The sequence below is a fragment of the Mauremys reevesii genome, linkage group 1 (assembly GCF_016161935.1).
Source record: "Mauremys reevesii isolate NIE-2019 linkage group 1, ASM1616193v1, whole genome shotgun sequence".
In the NCBI taxonomy this organism is placed as follows: domain Eukaryota; kingdom Metazoa; phylum Chordata; order Testudines; family Geoemydidae; genus Mauremys; species Mauremys reevesii.
The window spans coordinates 12,985,013-13,000,980 of record NC_052623.1 but is presented as its reverse complement, the minus strand read 5'-3'; the positions used below and the strand labels follow the sequence as shown (position 1 = coordinate 13,000,980).

General features: G+C 56.5%; 1 long non-coding RNA gene across 1 annotated transcript; it reads right to left on the bottom strand.

Annotated features, from left to right (window-relative positions):
- Positions 1-15,346, bottom strand: LOC120408318. The gene is made up of 3 exons (XR_005600611.1): positions 14,944-15,346; positions 3,573-3,726; positions 1-54 (listed from the first exon to the last, which is right to left on the bottom strand). It is a non-coding gene; the product is annotated as an uncharacterized LOC120408318 (long non-coding RNA).
- Between the last annotated feature and the right edge of the window lie 622 nt (positions 15,347-15,968).

Sequence of the window (15,968 nt, the reverse complement as noted above, 5' to 3'; positions counted from 1 at the left end):
CGACTACTGGCAGCGAAGATGAGTGGTACGTGTGCCTGTATTTTGGATTTGCTTCTGCTTGCACAAGAGAGGGGAAAGAAAGGGAAGTCGTGAGTGCTTAACGTCACGGCAGAGGCACAGCAGCTGGGGCCTCTCCACAGGAATTTGGTCCTGACACGAATCTGGTCTATTGCTGGTGTAGAGTTGGCAGGGGATAAATTCTGTCTCTATTGAGACGCCCCATCTCCCTCACTCTCTGCAGAGTGTTCTCCAGGGGATTGTCCAGGCCCTGCTGCACTAGGGCTTCCACCATTTCCTAGAGGAGATATTCCACGATGTCGCCACTCACGTGCTTTCCAGTGTGGACTCTAAGTTTCCTGTTACTCATTTTCATCCAGTTCCATGCCCTGGAGTCACCCCCAGCAGTTCCTCTCCCCAGCTGGTTTTTATACACTACAAATATTTATACTTGTTCTCCCCTTGATTAGCTCAACTGCAATTTAAATTCCATTCTTTGAAAGTCAGTTGCTCCTGCCTCTTATCCAGCCCTATCTCCCTTCTGCAAACCCCGACTGGCTTCCAGTAAAAAGAAACCAAGAGAAAACAGGCGGCGTTCCAGGTGCAATTAGAATGTCATGAAAGAGGAATGGGGAGCCTGGTGCAATCCTTCTAAGAACAGAGCCCTGAAGTATTCTAGCTTTCCCTGTCACGCTACTGCTTCCCCTTCACCGAGCAAACGAGCTTACTGCCCATTACTGCTTTCCTGTTTGGCCCAAGGCCCCAGGAAGTAAGATGAAAGGCTGTGGCTTGGGTAGACCCCAGATGAGTCATAGAATCATAGAATATCAGGGTTGGAAGGGACCTCAGGAGGTATCTAGTCCCACCCCCCACTCAAAACAGAATCAATCCCCAACTAAATCATCCCAGCCAGGGCTTTGTCAAGCCTGACCTTAAAAACCTCTAAGGAAGGAGATTCCACCACCTCCCTAGATAACCCATTCCAGTGCTTCACCACCCTCCTAGTGAAATAGTGTTTCCTAATATCCAACCTAGACCTCCCACACTGCAACTTGAGCCCATTGCTCCTTGTTCTGTCATCTGCCACCACTGAGAACAGCTGAGCTCCATCCTCTTTGGAACCCCCTTCAGGTAGTTGAAGTCTGCTATCAAATCCCCCCTCATTCTTCTCTTCTGCAGACTAAACAATCCCAGTTCCCTCAGCCTCTCCTCATAAGTCATGTGCTCCAGCCCCCTAAGCATTTTTGTTGCCCTCCGCTGGACTCTTTCCAATTTTTCCACATCCTTCTTCTAATGTGGGGCCCAAAACTGGACGCAATACTCCAGATGAGGCCTCACCAAAGTCGAATAGAGGGGAATGATCACGTCCCTCGATCTGCTGGCAATGCCCCTACTTATACAACCCAAAATGCCATTAGCCTTCTTGGCAACAAGGGAACACTGTTGACTCATATCCAGCTTCTCGTCCACTGTAACCCCTGGGTCCTTTTCTGCAGAACTGCTGCCCAGCCATTCAGTCCCTAGTCTGTAACAATGAATGGGATTCTTCCATCCTCAGTGCAGGACTCTGCACTTGTCCTTGTTGAACCTCATCAGGTTTTTTTCGGCCTAATCCTCTAATTTGTCTCGGTCCCTCTGTATCCTATCCCTACCCTCCAATGTATCTACCACTCCTCCAAGTTTAGTGTCATCTGCAAACTTGCTGAGGGTGCAGCCCACGCCATCCTCCAGATCATTAATGAAGATATTGAACAAAACTGGCCCCAGGACTGACCCTTGGGGCACTCAGCTTGAAACCGGCTGCCAACTAGACATGGAGCCGTTGATCACTACCCATTGAGCCCGGTGATCTAGCCAGTTTTCTATCCACCTTACCGTCCATTCATCCAGCCCATACTTCTTTAACTTGCTGACAAGAATACTGTGGCAGACTGTATCAAAAGCTTTGCTAAAGTCAAGGAATAACATGTCACCACTTTCCCCTCATCCACAGACCCAGTTATCTCCTCATAGAAGGCAATTAGGTTAATCAGGCATGACTTGCCCTTGGTGAATCCATGCTGACTGTTCCTGATCACTTTCCTCTCCTCTAAGTGCTTCAGAATTGATTCCTTGAGGACCTGCTCCATGATTTTTCCAGGGACTGAGGTGAGGCTGACTGGCCTGTAGTTCCCCGGATCCTCCTTCCAGGGCCGGCGCTTCCATTAGGTGATCCTAGGCAGTCGCCTAGGGCGCCAGGATTCAGGGGGTGGCATTTTGTGCACTCTCCATGGGGCGCACGGGAGCTTCCGGTTCCACTCCCGTCGCGCTGCCGAAGGACCTGCTGCCGACGTGCCGCGGAAAACAGCAGCAGGCAATTGAGCAGCTCAGTGACTGCCGCTGTCGCCTGCGGCATTTCGGCGAAGGGTCCTTCTTCGGCGGCGCAATGGGAGTGGAACCAGAAGCTCCCGCGTGCCCCGTGGGGAGCGCAGAAAATGCTGCACCCTAAATTCTGCCTAGGGCACCAGAAACCCTGGCGCCGCTCCTGCCTCCTTCTTCCTTTTTTTAAAGATGGGCACTACATTAGCTTTTTTCCAGTCATCCGGGACCTCCCCTGATCACAATGAGTTTTCAAAGATAATGGCCAATGGCTCTGCAATCACATCCGCCAATTCCTTTAGCACCCTCGGATGCAGCGCATCCGGCCCCATGGACTTGTGCTCATCCAGTCTTTCTAAATAGTCCCAAACCACTTCTTTCTCCACAGAGGGCTGGTCACCTCCTCCCCATACTGTGCTGCCCAGTGCAGCAGCCTGGGAACTGACCTTGTTTGTGAAGACAGAGGCAAAAAAAGCATTGAGTATATTAGTTTTTTCTACATCCTCTGTCACTAGGTTGTCTCCCTCATTCAGTAAGGGGCCTACACTTTCCTTGATTTTCTTCTTGTTGCTAACATACCTGTAGAAACCCTTCTTGTTACTCATAACATCCCTTGCTAGTTGCAACTCCAAGTGTGATTTGGCCTTCCTGATTTCACTCCTGCTTCCCCATGCAATATTTTCATACTCCGAGTCGAGTGGTCACTTCACATAGCTATGGAATACTTCACTAGTTTCCACCCGTTATGCCCACACACTAATAACCTCTGAGGGTAGGACAAGAAGCAATGGGCTTAAATTGCAGCAAGGGAGGTTTAGGTTGGACATTAGGAAAAACTTCCTAACTGTCAGGGTGGTTAAGCACTGGAATAAATTGCCCAGGGAGGTTGTGGAATCTCCTTCATTGGGGATTTTTAAGAGCAGGTTGGACAAACCCTGTCAGGGATGGTCTAGCTAATACTTAGTCCTGCCTCGAGTGCAGAGGACTGGACTAGATGACCTCTCGAGGTCCCTTCCAGTCCTATGATTCTAATGCTTCATGCTGTCCAGTCACTGTGTCAGGAACTGGAACCAGTTTAATCATCCCCCAGAAAAAGGTTCCTGCTGCTCACTGATCACGGGTCTATTACAGAGCTACTTAGGGGTGTGCACATAGCAGGTTTCATTACCTCCTGTACATTAGCTCTAACTTAGATCATTTGTAAGTACCACACTCACTCATTTAGTATCAGCACAGCTGCTCTTCCCCAAATCCTCCGGCTCTTCTCCAGTGCCCGCGAGACTTTTCAATAGTCACTGTTAGTAGCAGAGGTGCAGTCACCTACAACATGGCGGAAGAGCTGGATGCAGCTTCACTGAAGAGGACAACAGGCTATGGAAGAGAGAATGAGGGGGTGAGGAGGAATATACTCCCCCTACCTCCCTCACAATTGCGTTGCACCTCTAGGCTATGTTCACATCTGGCTAGCTCTTCCTCCAGATTTCTAAGAGCAGCCACCTTCTGCCTGGCCAGACGCTATCGGCTGTGATCTTTAGGTGCTACTGTTTAGTAAGAGATGGTCCCTGCACTGAATAGCTGGACAAGACAGACCAAGGGTGGGAGGGGAAACAGAGATGTGGGAAAGGACGTGTCCCAGGTCATACAGCAGGTTGGTGGTAGAGCCGAGAATAGAGCCTAGGTCTCCAATCATTCCTAGCCCCCAGACCACACTGCCTCTTAGATAGCCGATGCTCAGCCAGAGCCGCCGCCTCCTCTCCCATCTCGTTTACTCCTTCCTCTCCCATTGCAGGCTCATACAAAACGCAGCTGCCAAAACAGGTCTTCCTCCCCGGCCTTGGCTCTAGTCCCAAACGACCATCCTTTGAGGAGCTTGAGGACTGCTGCAGTCTCCTGTGGCTGAAGGCACCCACCCACCATTGGGTAAGTCAGTCCATAGTTTAGGACTGTGACTGGATTCCTTGCGGACGCTAAGCTCTTGCATTCTACCACTGCTGGTTGGCAAGAGGACTCCATCCCGCCCTGGTGAACAATGACCTGTCTTGGGGATACGCAACTCTCTGCTGGACCACAACAATACAATGTACCTGGGCAGGAAGCCATTAGCCCTTAGGAAACTCCAGGAAATACTGAACATGCTCCAGGGCAGCTCCTCAGCAACACCTGCTATCATGAGCACGTGGCCCTAAGCACTGGTTTCCCATAGACAGAGTCAAGCTCAAGGTCTCAGTGCTCATCTCCAAGGCACTCAACAGCATGGGCCCAAGCTATCTAAACAATCGCTTGAAGCTCTGGGACGAGGCCCACAATCAACATCTCCACTCCTCTGGCACAATGGAGCTGTCGACTGCAAGGGGAGAGCCCATTGGTGCAGGACACTGAGCTTTCCCTGGGGCTAGTCCCCAGCTGTGGAATATATTCCTACAGGCGCTAAACACCGCCTCAAGCCTCATCACTTTCTGTTCTAAGCCCAAGATGCACTTCTTTGACCAGGCCTTCTGTAATAAAACCACGTTACCCAGCAAACATAAAATGAATCAAGTTAATTAAAAAACCCTCAGGTTACTACTGGAGAGAAAGAATCATGAGTAGCCTTTTTCATGTCACTTAACACACACAGGGCAATGAAAGAGGTTTAAGAATCTGAGTAGCTGGAACCCTGTGCTTTACATTCCTCTGGGTCAGGTCCCTGGCCTGGCCGGTCTGTTTGGTGATGCCCATATTCAGTCAGGTAGAAGGGGGCTACGTAAGACATATGCCAAAATATTCAATTCAACTTAGACATTGATTAAGACTGGAATTGGAATAAAAGTCAAGCTCGGCTCACACCACCGGCCTCATGATGTCCTGTATTTAGTCCCATTCTCCCATTTGACCGAACTGCTCTCCATCCCTACGGGCACGTCTACACAGGCAAGGGGTGGGCTTCAGAGCCGGAGCTCCAGCCCAAACCCGATCTAGACCGCTATCTTTAGAGTGCTAGCCAAGCCCCACTCCCAGGCTGGGTTTGCTGGTGCTGAGTCCCGGCACCTCTTCTGTCCGTGGTGTTTAGTAACACAGGCAATTCCACACTTGCGAGCAAGGTCCTGCCATTTCGACCCCCGGCAACTCTTTCTTTACAAATTAAAGCACTGGACGTACCCTCATGCTCCTAGTCACAAAGGGCAGCCGGAGCTAGCTTGGCTTCTGCTGTTGCTCTCCCTTCCCAATAATGGGGCAATGCTCTATACCCCCTCTGCACCCCAGATTCTAGCGCGCCGCCTGCTCGCTACCCCAGGCAACCGGCCCGCTCGCCAGTCCAGTTCCTTCTTACCGCCGTGGCTCTGCTAGTGAGTTGGTATGAGTCTTCTCTGTTTAGTGTCTATAGTTAGTTAGTTAGGCTCCTTATAGTTAGTTTAGTAGTTAGTTAGTTGGTTAGTTAAGGTTAAGTTTAGTAGGTAGTTAGTTAGTTGTTCTGGGTTCCCTTCCTCCCCCGTCCCGGGCCTTCTCCCCCTCATGCCCCCGAGTTAGGTTAGCAGTGCCGGTTGTGCTAGCTATTGGCTCTCCCGTCCTTCCTGTCGGCGCTGGGCGAAGGACACCGCCTCAGTTAGGCTGGCGCTGCCGCGCCCGGCTTCCGTCCTTGCGCGCGCGGCTCCGTCCCGCAGCCTCAAGAGGAGCGCGTCCTTCGTCACGCACCAGCGCTGCGACAGCGTATGCCGGCGGAGCACCGGCCTCCTGTGCTGCGCGCCGGCAGCCAGCGCACCTGCCGCGTGCTGCCGACACAGCACGCTCGCCCCGCCGGTGCCTTCAGACAGCCAGCAGCCGCGCCCTGGGCTCGCCGAAGCAGCAGATGGCAAGCCGAGGCAGTGGCCCGCGCGCGTCGCGGCGCGGCACCCGGCGAGCCGGCCGCGCGCGGTCGCCGCGCGCGGCTGCATCTCCGCGGCGCCCGCCCCCGGCGCCGCCCGCGGTGCCGCGACGCCCGCCGGCCCGCCGCCGGCCGCCATCCTCCGCCGAGCGCCAGCTAATCCGGGCCATAGCCCCGTGAAGCCCCGGCACCGCATCGGGTGCGGGAAGCGGTGCGTGACCGCGACCGCGCGGTCCGGGACTCGCGGGCGCCGGGCTGCGCCCGCGCGGGGCCATCCGACCGTCAGTCCGGGTCCCCCCCGGCTGCCGCCGCTCGTCCGGCGGCGCCGGCCGTCGCTCGAGGCCCGGCACCCCGCTCGCGCGTCACCCGTTCCTCATCGCCCATCCCACGCCCCCGTCGTGCACGGTCTCTGTCCCCGCCGCCCATCCGTCTTCCTCGCGGTGGTCCGGATCCGCACCGCCGCGGAATCCACATCCGATCCCCGGCGCCGGCCGGTCTCCGGCCGATCGCGGCACCGTCCGCGCCGAATCACCCGTCGCACTCGGCGCGGGTCGTCGAGCTCGGGCGCGCGGTCGCCGGCGTTCCGGCACCGCAGGTCCCGGCCGTGCCCGGTCCCCCGTCGCCGCGCCCGCTCGCCCTTCCGTCGCCGGTCTCTCGGTCTGTCGGCCCGTCCGCCCACCGCCGCTCGGCGCCGCCCCGCTCCACTCGCCTCCCGCCGCCCGGAGCCGGTCTCGCGCCCGTGCGCCACCTGCTCGCTCCATCAGCGGCCGGGCAGGACGCCCGGGGTGGGGCGCAGGCTACCGCGGCCACGCTTTCGGCCTCCCACCCCGAGGGCACCCAGCCCCTGGCGGATGGCTTGCGCCCCCCCAGACTCCAGACAGGCGAGCTCTCCGCCGCCTCCGCCTCCTCCGCAGGGCCGCGCCGAGGGAGGTCCCGCACCTCCGACCGCGCGAACCAGGCGGGTCCAGCCACCCCTCAGCCCGGCCCCCGCCAGACCCGCCCCCACAGGCACTCGGGCCGTCCTCGCCGGCCCACCTGCTTCAAGGGGCCCCCGCCCCGCTGGCCCGGGCCCCCGCCTTTCAGACCGGCGGCGGCGTGGGTGCGAGTGCGCCGGCCGTCGACACCGTCTTTCAGAGGAGGATGAGGACGACGGGGAGCCAAAAAATGCCGGCCTTTCAGGCCAAAAAATGGGCCTTTCAGCATGCGGATAATTCAAAAAATGCACCTTGCCCCTCTGGCACCCCGCTTCTCTTTTCCCACAGCCACTCGGAAATAGTCTATGCCTGACCCCCGACGGACTCCTGAGTACCTCCTACTCACCCTCGCCACCCCCCGTCGTTCAATCGAGCGCGCCCTACTCCGCTGGGGCCCCCATGCCGCAGCCCCAGGGCGCCCGCCCATGGACCCACCTACTCGGCGGGTCTTACTCGCGCGGGTTGCACGCATTGGATTGCCACCATCTCTCCTTCCTCGCCGCCAGCCTGCCATTTGACATCCTGGCGTCGTCTCGCGCCCTCGCCTCTGCGATCAACATCTGCCAGATCCTCTATCCGGGCCTCCTGAGGCTGGAGGTCCCTCAGATCCTCTATCCTGGCTGCTCTGGACCGCTGCGCTCTCAGGGGCTCGGACCGGGCTGCGCGCATGGCGGAGGCGCTCATCTCTCAGCCTTGGCATCTCGGAGGATTCAGGCGCTATTCCTCTCTCCAGACTCTTCGGCGCCGCCATTTCCATTTTCTGCCCATCTCCGCCCCAGACCCACCCTTTCGGAACGCACCGCGCCCGGCGTCGCAGCGCGCAGGTGCGCGGCTTCGCCCGGATCCGCCGCCAACCCCTTCCGCCGGCCCGCGCGCCGGCGCGCCACCCGGCCGCGCCGTCGCAGAGACCCGGCCGGCCAGCCAGAACCGTCGTCGCCCGTCGGGCGCAGCGGAACCCATCCGGCCCCAGGGGCAATCGGCTCCCCAACCCCCCGCCCCTCACGCGGGCAGCCGGGGCGGGCCCCTTCCCCCTCTTGCATTCTCCGCTCGGCCATCCCATTTCTTTTCTTTCGGGTTTCTTACATCATTTCCCCCATTTCTTTTTTCATTTCACCCTCCACGTCCCTCTTCGGGACCTCTCTCAGTCGCCTTCCTCCCCCCCTTTCCCCCCCTCTGCTCCCCCCCTCACACGAGTCCCTCCTCTTGCCAAGTCCTCTCACAGTCAGTGAGCTAGAGCTCTAGACTGCCTGTCCCCTCGTGCCAGCGGAGCCAGAAGGTCCCTCTTCACCTCCCCGTCCCCAGGAGGCTCTTCTCTTTCTGATTTCTTGTCCCTTCAGCTGATTCCCTCCTGGACCTGCCAAGCTTTCATGGTTTCCTGGCAAGCACCAAGTCGACCATCATTCCCCGAGAATCCTGAGGCTCCCCTCCGCCCCGACATGTTTGCCGCTTACTTCCATGTTCTCGGCGCCGTTCCATGTGCTCCTATACCCTCATCCCTCCCTCCTACCAGTTTGCTTTGATTGGTGTGTTGCCATTGCCGGCTGCCACACGGGGTCCCCACCCAATGCATGGCGGGCCGTCCGCCGTGTGCGCTCCGCATCTCGCCGCGTGGTCAGATGCGCGGTCGGTGGCTCCTGGGCGCTGGGCTTCTCGGCAAATGCATGGAGTGGGGCCAGGTGTGGGGGGATCGTTCTCCTCTTCGGTCCGGCCGGCCTCCTCATCGCTGGTCGGTGGTTCTTTCGCCCCTTTCTCAGCGTCGGAGTTCATCCCCGGCTCCCGCCTCCACCACATGGCGGGGTCCCCTCGCGCGCCCCGGCCACCATCCCCGCCTCATCATGGACGACTCGACCTTCTCACCTGACGGCGGCCTGTGCGCCCTCCGGCCCCTGCCCTCCTGCCTGGCGGCCCGCCTGCACCGCGCCATGGCGGGCTCCCACTCGCCCGTTCAGTCCTCCTCTGGCTGCTCGGCACCCCGCACGCCTCCGCTGCCTGCCGCCCTCGGTGTGGTGGTGGGATCGGCCCCCGTCTCTGTCCCGTCCGATGGTGGGCTCACGGGAGACCGTGTGCCGGGATCGACCACCCTCGCCGCGCCGCACCCACGCACCACCACGGCGCGGCACTTTGCCGGGCGGGGCCCCCACTCGGCGATCTCCACCCCAGGCCTGGCCGTCGCTCCCCCACTGCGCCCTGCATATATCAATGTCCGCGAGTGCGTGGGCGATCTCCTGCCCAGGCCGCCTCGGCTGCCCCCACCCCATCTGCCATCGATGGCAGGACGATGTGTGACAGCAATACGACAGCACAAGCAGGGGCGCTTGCAGCTGAGGCGGCAGGCCTGCTTCTGTCTGACTCTTCATGCTTCCACTGGACTTCTCTTCTGACCCAGCGTCCTTTCTTCAGGCCTTCGCTTTTCCGCTGGCTCAGTCGCTCACTTCCCGACGTCCTCAGTGTGGTCCCTCACTCACCCGTCGCCCCACACACGCCGAGGAGGTGGGGGGTTTCCCCAGGGAGACAGCAGGGCCTCCAGAGTTCAGAGCCAGTACCACCAGCAGGAACAGTCGGCCAGGCTACTTCGCCTCCGCGGCGCCTTTCCTCAGGGTTTCCCTGGCCTCCTCCCCTCCCGCCCTCCCTCCCCTCCGCCTGCCCCCCTTCCCTGCGCATCCGCCCAGAGCCCGTCATTCTGCCCCCCCTGCTATGGCCGGCCGAGCAGCGGCAGGGCACCCTGCTGCTCAACCACGAGCTCTCGTCCATCCCCTCCCCTCCCAACGGGGACCCCCTCACCCAGCGACCCCGCATCCTCCCCCATCCGAACAGATCCTCCATGACTCCTACAGCTTCCCACCATGCACCCTCAGTGGGAGTGGTTGACCTGAGTGGGCGACCCAGCAGAGAGGCGCCAGTTCCGCCAGTCCGAGTGCACCGCAGCGCCTTACGCGCTGGTCCACGAAAGACGTGCGGCAGCCTTCAGAGTGATGGTGCGCGATCAGCGCTCTTACCATCCGTTCGCTCCCTACCCTACCTTACCACCCTAACTACCTGTGGTACCCTCAGGAGCAAGGGCACTCACCACCTCACACAGTGTCGCTGTCTGACGTGTCCTGGAAGCTCGGTCCCCATCTTTTTGTCCATCGCTGTTCTCCCACCGCGGGCGCTCCCGCAAACCTTCCCCCCCGGTCCGCCAACGTCCGACCCGACGCCGGATTTGAACCCTGGCCCGGCCCCCACGCCTGCCCGGTCGGGCCCTTGGCCTACTCTCCACCTCTCTCACACTCTCCTCTCGTCAGTTTCACATTTCCCATCGCATATTGGAGCCCCAGCTTACTCGCTTACGGCGGCCATGCACCACCGTCAGCCATCCTTGACGGCACACAACCCGGGGCACATCCGGCCTTCCACCCAAAGGTGGTATCGGCCTTCCACCCGCCTTCGATCTTCTCCTCGGTCTTCCCGGCCTGCGCACGCCTGCCTGCCGCCGAACAACAACTTCAGCTGGGCCGCCTGGCGGGCGCGAGCTTTAGCGAAGCGGCCGAAGCCTTTCCGGGCGCGAGTTGTGTTTATCGCCGTCCGCGACCCACGCGCGCCGGTGCCGGGTCCGTCCTCCCAGACAATTCGCATTTGGGTGACGCCATGCTGAACCGAGTTTGCCTATGCAGCTGCACGCCATGCCGCCTCACTCGCCCGCCCTCGACGCCGGCGCCGCCTCATCGTTGCTCCCGGCCGCCAACGCCCCGATCGGCCACCTCTGTCGAGCGGCCACCTGGTTACGGCCACGCCCTCCTCTCACTACGCACTGCAGGCAGCATGCAGCGCCTTGCGGGATGCAGCTCTTGACTCCGCACTCTCGCCACGACCCCTCCACCCCAGACCCTAAGGCCTAATCACCTAACTGCACCTAACTGGCATGCATTGGAGAAGAAGAAGAAAGAAGAAACCTGTAGTAACTGGTGTTCTTCTGATGTGTTTGATGTGTCCAACTCAATCCCTCCCTCTTCCCCTCTTCCCCAGTAGCGGCAGGAAAGAACTGAGGAGGCGGGGGGGCGGGAGCGGGGTATATATTATGGCCAGCGGCGCGCCACTCCAGGGGAGCAGCCCCGCCCGCGGGTTGCTAGGAAAAAAAAAGAGATGCCGTGCGCCGCGCGCGCAGCACCACACCTAACTGGAATGGATTGGAGCAACACATCTCGAAGAACACCAGTTACTACAGGTGAGTAACCGTCTTTTCTGGATGCAGTCCTTTCTAAGCAGCACACCATGTTCACAGATTCATAGACTTCAGGTCAGAAGGGACCATTATGGTCATCTAGTCTGACCTCCTGCACAACGCAGGCCACAGAATCTCACCCACCCACTCCTGTAACAAACCCCTAACCTATGTCTGAATTATTGAAGTCCTCAAACTGTGGTTTAAAGACCTCAAGGTGCAGAGAATCCTCCAGCAAGTGACTCATGCCCCATGCTGCAGAGGAAAGCGAAAAACCTCCAGGGCCTCTGCCAATCTGCCCTGGAGGCAAATTCCTTCCTGACCCCAAATATGGCGATCAGCTAAACCCTGAGCATGTGGGCAAGACATGTTGGGCCCGGATGGTTCCACAAACACGTCTTGTCCACACTAGTGACCTGTTGAGAAACAGGCGCTCCTGGTCTTCCCTCAATACATACTGGGGAGAGTTGGCTGTTAGCGTAGACAGAGCCAAACCATTTCCAGCTGGAGTTGAGGGTGGATAGCCACCATTCTTTATTTTTCAGTGTAAATAAAAAAAAAATGCATCTCGTGCCCACTAGGTACATGTACAGAAAGCTAAAAACACCATTAACACGGCAGCCGAGCCAATCCCTGCTGACCAGTCTGAACTATCTCCCTCGGCCACACCCCAAACTCCTGTCAGGAAAAACCCAAGAGTGAATGGATTGATTTTTAGACCACGTTGCAAGGTCTGGCTCTGGCTCTGGCAAAGCCAGGGGATGCGTGTGCACTGCGAAGGCCCAAGCAAATTGCAAAGCTGAGGTCTGTCCAGCAAGAATGGGCCCCAGCCATACAGTCTGCTCCAGTATCTCAATTGATCTCTGGGGTGGGAAGAAAGAGAGAGAGGGGACTGGTGGGGTGGAGCCCAGAAATAACGCTGGACCAAGAGGCTTTGTGCTACAAAGCCCCATCACCTTAAGCTGCTGAAGCAGGTCGATAAGCTGCTAGTGCAATCTTTGGTGCACAGGTGTAGCACGCTCCACATGGTCAGCACTCTAAGTACAGAGGCAGCTGCATTCTGCAGTAGCTTATGTCTCTGTGTAGTCTTCATCTGTAGCCCCAGGCACACAGGGGTGAGGTCCACGTGCAATAGGAGCAGTCGACCTCCTTAGCCAAGTGAAGACGGCAAAAAAGTATTCTTGGCTGCCCCTGTGGCTTTTTTGGCCACCTAGAATGCAAAGGGCCTCCTGGACTATGGACAGAGTAACAACAGGCAGGCCCTTACCCTCAGCCACAGGGGTGATACCAGCCTCTGATTCCAACAACTGACCAGTAACACCTACGTTGGGATTCACTTGCTCATCCAAGCCCCGTCCGCACCAGACAGTGGAAGAGCAGGAAATCCAACTACCTAGGTCCAGTGACACAGAACTGAGATAATCAAAAAGAACACGGAGTACTTGTGGTTATGCTCAAACAAATTTGTTAGTCTCTAAGGTGCCACAAGGACACCTCGTTCTTTTTGCTGATACAGACTAACATAGCGGCTACTCTGAAACCTGAGATCATCAAGATACCAATTGAAAGACTGTTTAGCCTGCAATTCTCTTTCCGCTTACACTGACGTATCAAGAACCAAATGAGTCCTTGGAGGGTAGATGCACCATGAAGCACACAGCAGATCAGGTGGGGCTTTACGGCTCCAAAGGCAGCCAGCTGATCTGGAAAAGGTTAAATCTTGAATTCCCAGCTGTGGTCTATGTAACACCAGGACCACTTTGGGAAGCCATCATAGAAGGCCACCAGGAACCATTACAATCTGCTGCGCTTCACAGAACAGATACGGACAGAAGTACTCCCTAATAGGGGTTCAGTTTAACAATGTCTATTGCACAAAGGAGTGTGCAAACATTCCTCTGAAGATCCAGACTTTTGACCGCAATGGCCCCATCTCCGTGAGTCCATGAGACGGCGTAATCAGCGTCAGAATGGGACGCGTACAGGTTGAGCCCTGGCACTTCTAGGCTTGGCAGTTCATAGCCCCAGCACTTCTGGGCTTGTCACGTCAGGTATGAATGTAAAACTATCGCTTAAGGCCTGGCACTTGTCTCATTACAAATTAAGCACCGGGCATGTATCAGAACTGGTTACAATTAAGTTACTTCCTATGGACAGAGCCTCATTTTCAAATGCTGATGCGAGGGCCTCCATCAAAGAGGCTAGATTAGTCTTTGCCCTTGAGTAGCCACGCCAGTCAGGGCACAGGGTGCTCCTGCCTCCTACCTTTCAGAGTAGAGCAGCCCCTCAGCCCCGCCACTCCCCATTCCAAAAGTGTTATGGAGCCACACCAGGCCAAACAGGGGTCTAGATTTTCGAGAAAGGCCTAGAGATTTTGGGTGCTCCACTGGAAATGCCTCAACAGGGCCTGGTTTTCAGAAGCTGGGTGCTCAGCCCTTTGAGCCTCTGCCCCCGTTAAGGCATTTGCAGTTGGGAACCCAAAAATCATTAGTCACCCTTGAAAAACGAGGCCTAAGTGGTAGCACACAGTATCTGAATACTTTATATAGCTCTGGTTCTTTGAGGTCTTCAAGGGCTTTATAAAAGGATGGCTAACAGTTATCCTTAGTACACAGCTTGGAAAAACGGAGGCACATGGAGAGGAAGTGACTTGACCAAGGTCACACAGCAAGCCCGTGGCAGAGGTGGGAGCAGAATCCAACAGCCCTCTGCTGCAGCCCTATACCACATGGCCTCCTAGAGCTCAGAAAAGTCACACTTTACCGCAACTGAACATGCAGAGACAAGCCAGCCAGCCAGGACTGGCTGTAAAACTGGTCCCGGACCGTCAGACACATGGAATTCACTTACCAGGAGTAAAACTGACAGGGGCAATGGGCCTGAACAAGTGACCCCACCCCATGTACTCACCAGAGCTCTTGCTAGGTAGCTGCAAACCCAGTCACCCAAACAATGGATTTATGAGTTACTCAGCCAGCAGCTGAGATCAGAAGCCAGCCGTTCCCTGGTCTGAACTGCTCTCAGAGGTGTCCCTCGGGTCGGTCGAATCGGGGTGACCGCCCCAGGCCCCACGCTTTGATCAAAATTGGGACTGCCCCGATATTTAGCCCTTTGTCCCACATCCCGACTGATGTATGATCAGGATGCCATTTGGCGGGCAGGGAGGTGAGTGGCAGGCAGGAGGGGGGTGAGGCTGGTGGGCAGACAGTGAGGAGAACGGTGGGCGGGCGGAGGGTGCGCCGGATGGAGAGGAGACTAGCAGGGAGGCTGATTTGTCCTGGGCCCCGCATGCCCCTAGGGACGGCCCGGCTAGCTCTAGTGTCAGGTGCTGTTCAGTCACCTACTCTGTGATAGCAGCAAGCAGCACAGGGCTTGGGGAAGGTGATGTGTTTATGACCTAACCTAACAGCCACATTTTCTCCCCTTTCTGACAGTGTAAATACCTAGCTAGATCCTAATTCATACTGATAACGTGACCTAGACCCATCACTATCTGCCCTGTTACTTTACGTCCCCCCCATCTACGCAACAAGTAGAACCAGGGTTTGACATCCAGATCGTGTCACACATACCTGGTGAGTCGGGGCCACCAACCATTCTTGTAACAGCCACGTGTCATCCGGGTTTGTGACTCCGCATCTACACACGGCATGACCATGTTCACATGGGTTTAATGGGAGGAAAAAGGGGAAAGCCAGTCAGCCCAGCGTGGGTAGGGGATAGATTAGTCAGAGTATGTTCATACAGAGGGACTTGAGCACAGTCTAGCAGAGAGAGGGAAGACACCTTTTCCAGATGTGTGACAGTCTAGACTGCTACTAGGGGAGACATATGGTTAGCTGCCAATGGAGTATTAACCACACGTGGGGTGGGCACAGGTCATGCTTACAGCCAACCATGCCAATAACTGGTTAACGTATCAATCCGAAGGCCTATCATTGCCTGAACTTTGAACAGAAACAACAACAACAACAACAAAAACACAACACTACTTACTATCAAGGACTCTATTTTGGTTTTTGGCACAGAATTTCCAGGGTTGAGATTTCACTTAAAAAAAATAAAAATAAATAAAACCTTGAATCAACGGTGAATAGGGTTACAGTCAAGTCTGATTTCTTCCAGAGCAAATAAAAGATACAGTTAACGTTGCTTCAGAGCGCTCACCAAGAGGTTGGGGAAAACCATGGCTTTTGTTCAGAGGGAGATCTGCTTCAGCTGTTCCCGGACTTCCCTTCTTTCCACACCGTAAACTCTGACAGTCACTGATAGACACCATTTTGCTCTCCCCAATTTGAATTCACCTGGTTTCCCTGCCCCCAGAAGTAACAATACATCCATGTTCAGTGGGCAGATTTAGAAACTATTTTGTTTTAAAACCCCCACAATATGTCTGTTAGAACAAACATCCGTGGAAGTGCTCTATTGATATATACAGTACGTGCATGGAGTAAGGTAAATATGCAGCCCATGTAACAATAAGAACCAACCTGGAGTTAACTGAGTGTCCATGAAGGAGTAACAGTGGTCTGAGTAGAACATTCTCCCCAAGAACCCTGCCAATGCACCTCAATAACCCTTGTGGCTGACCATGCTT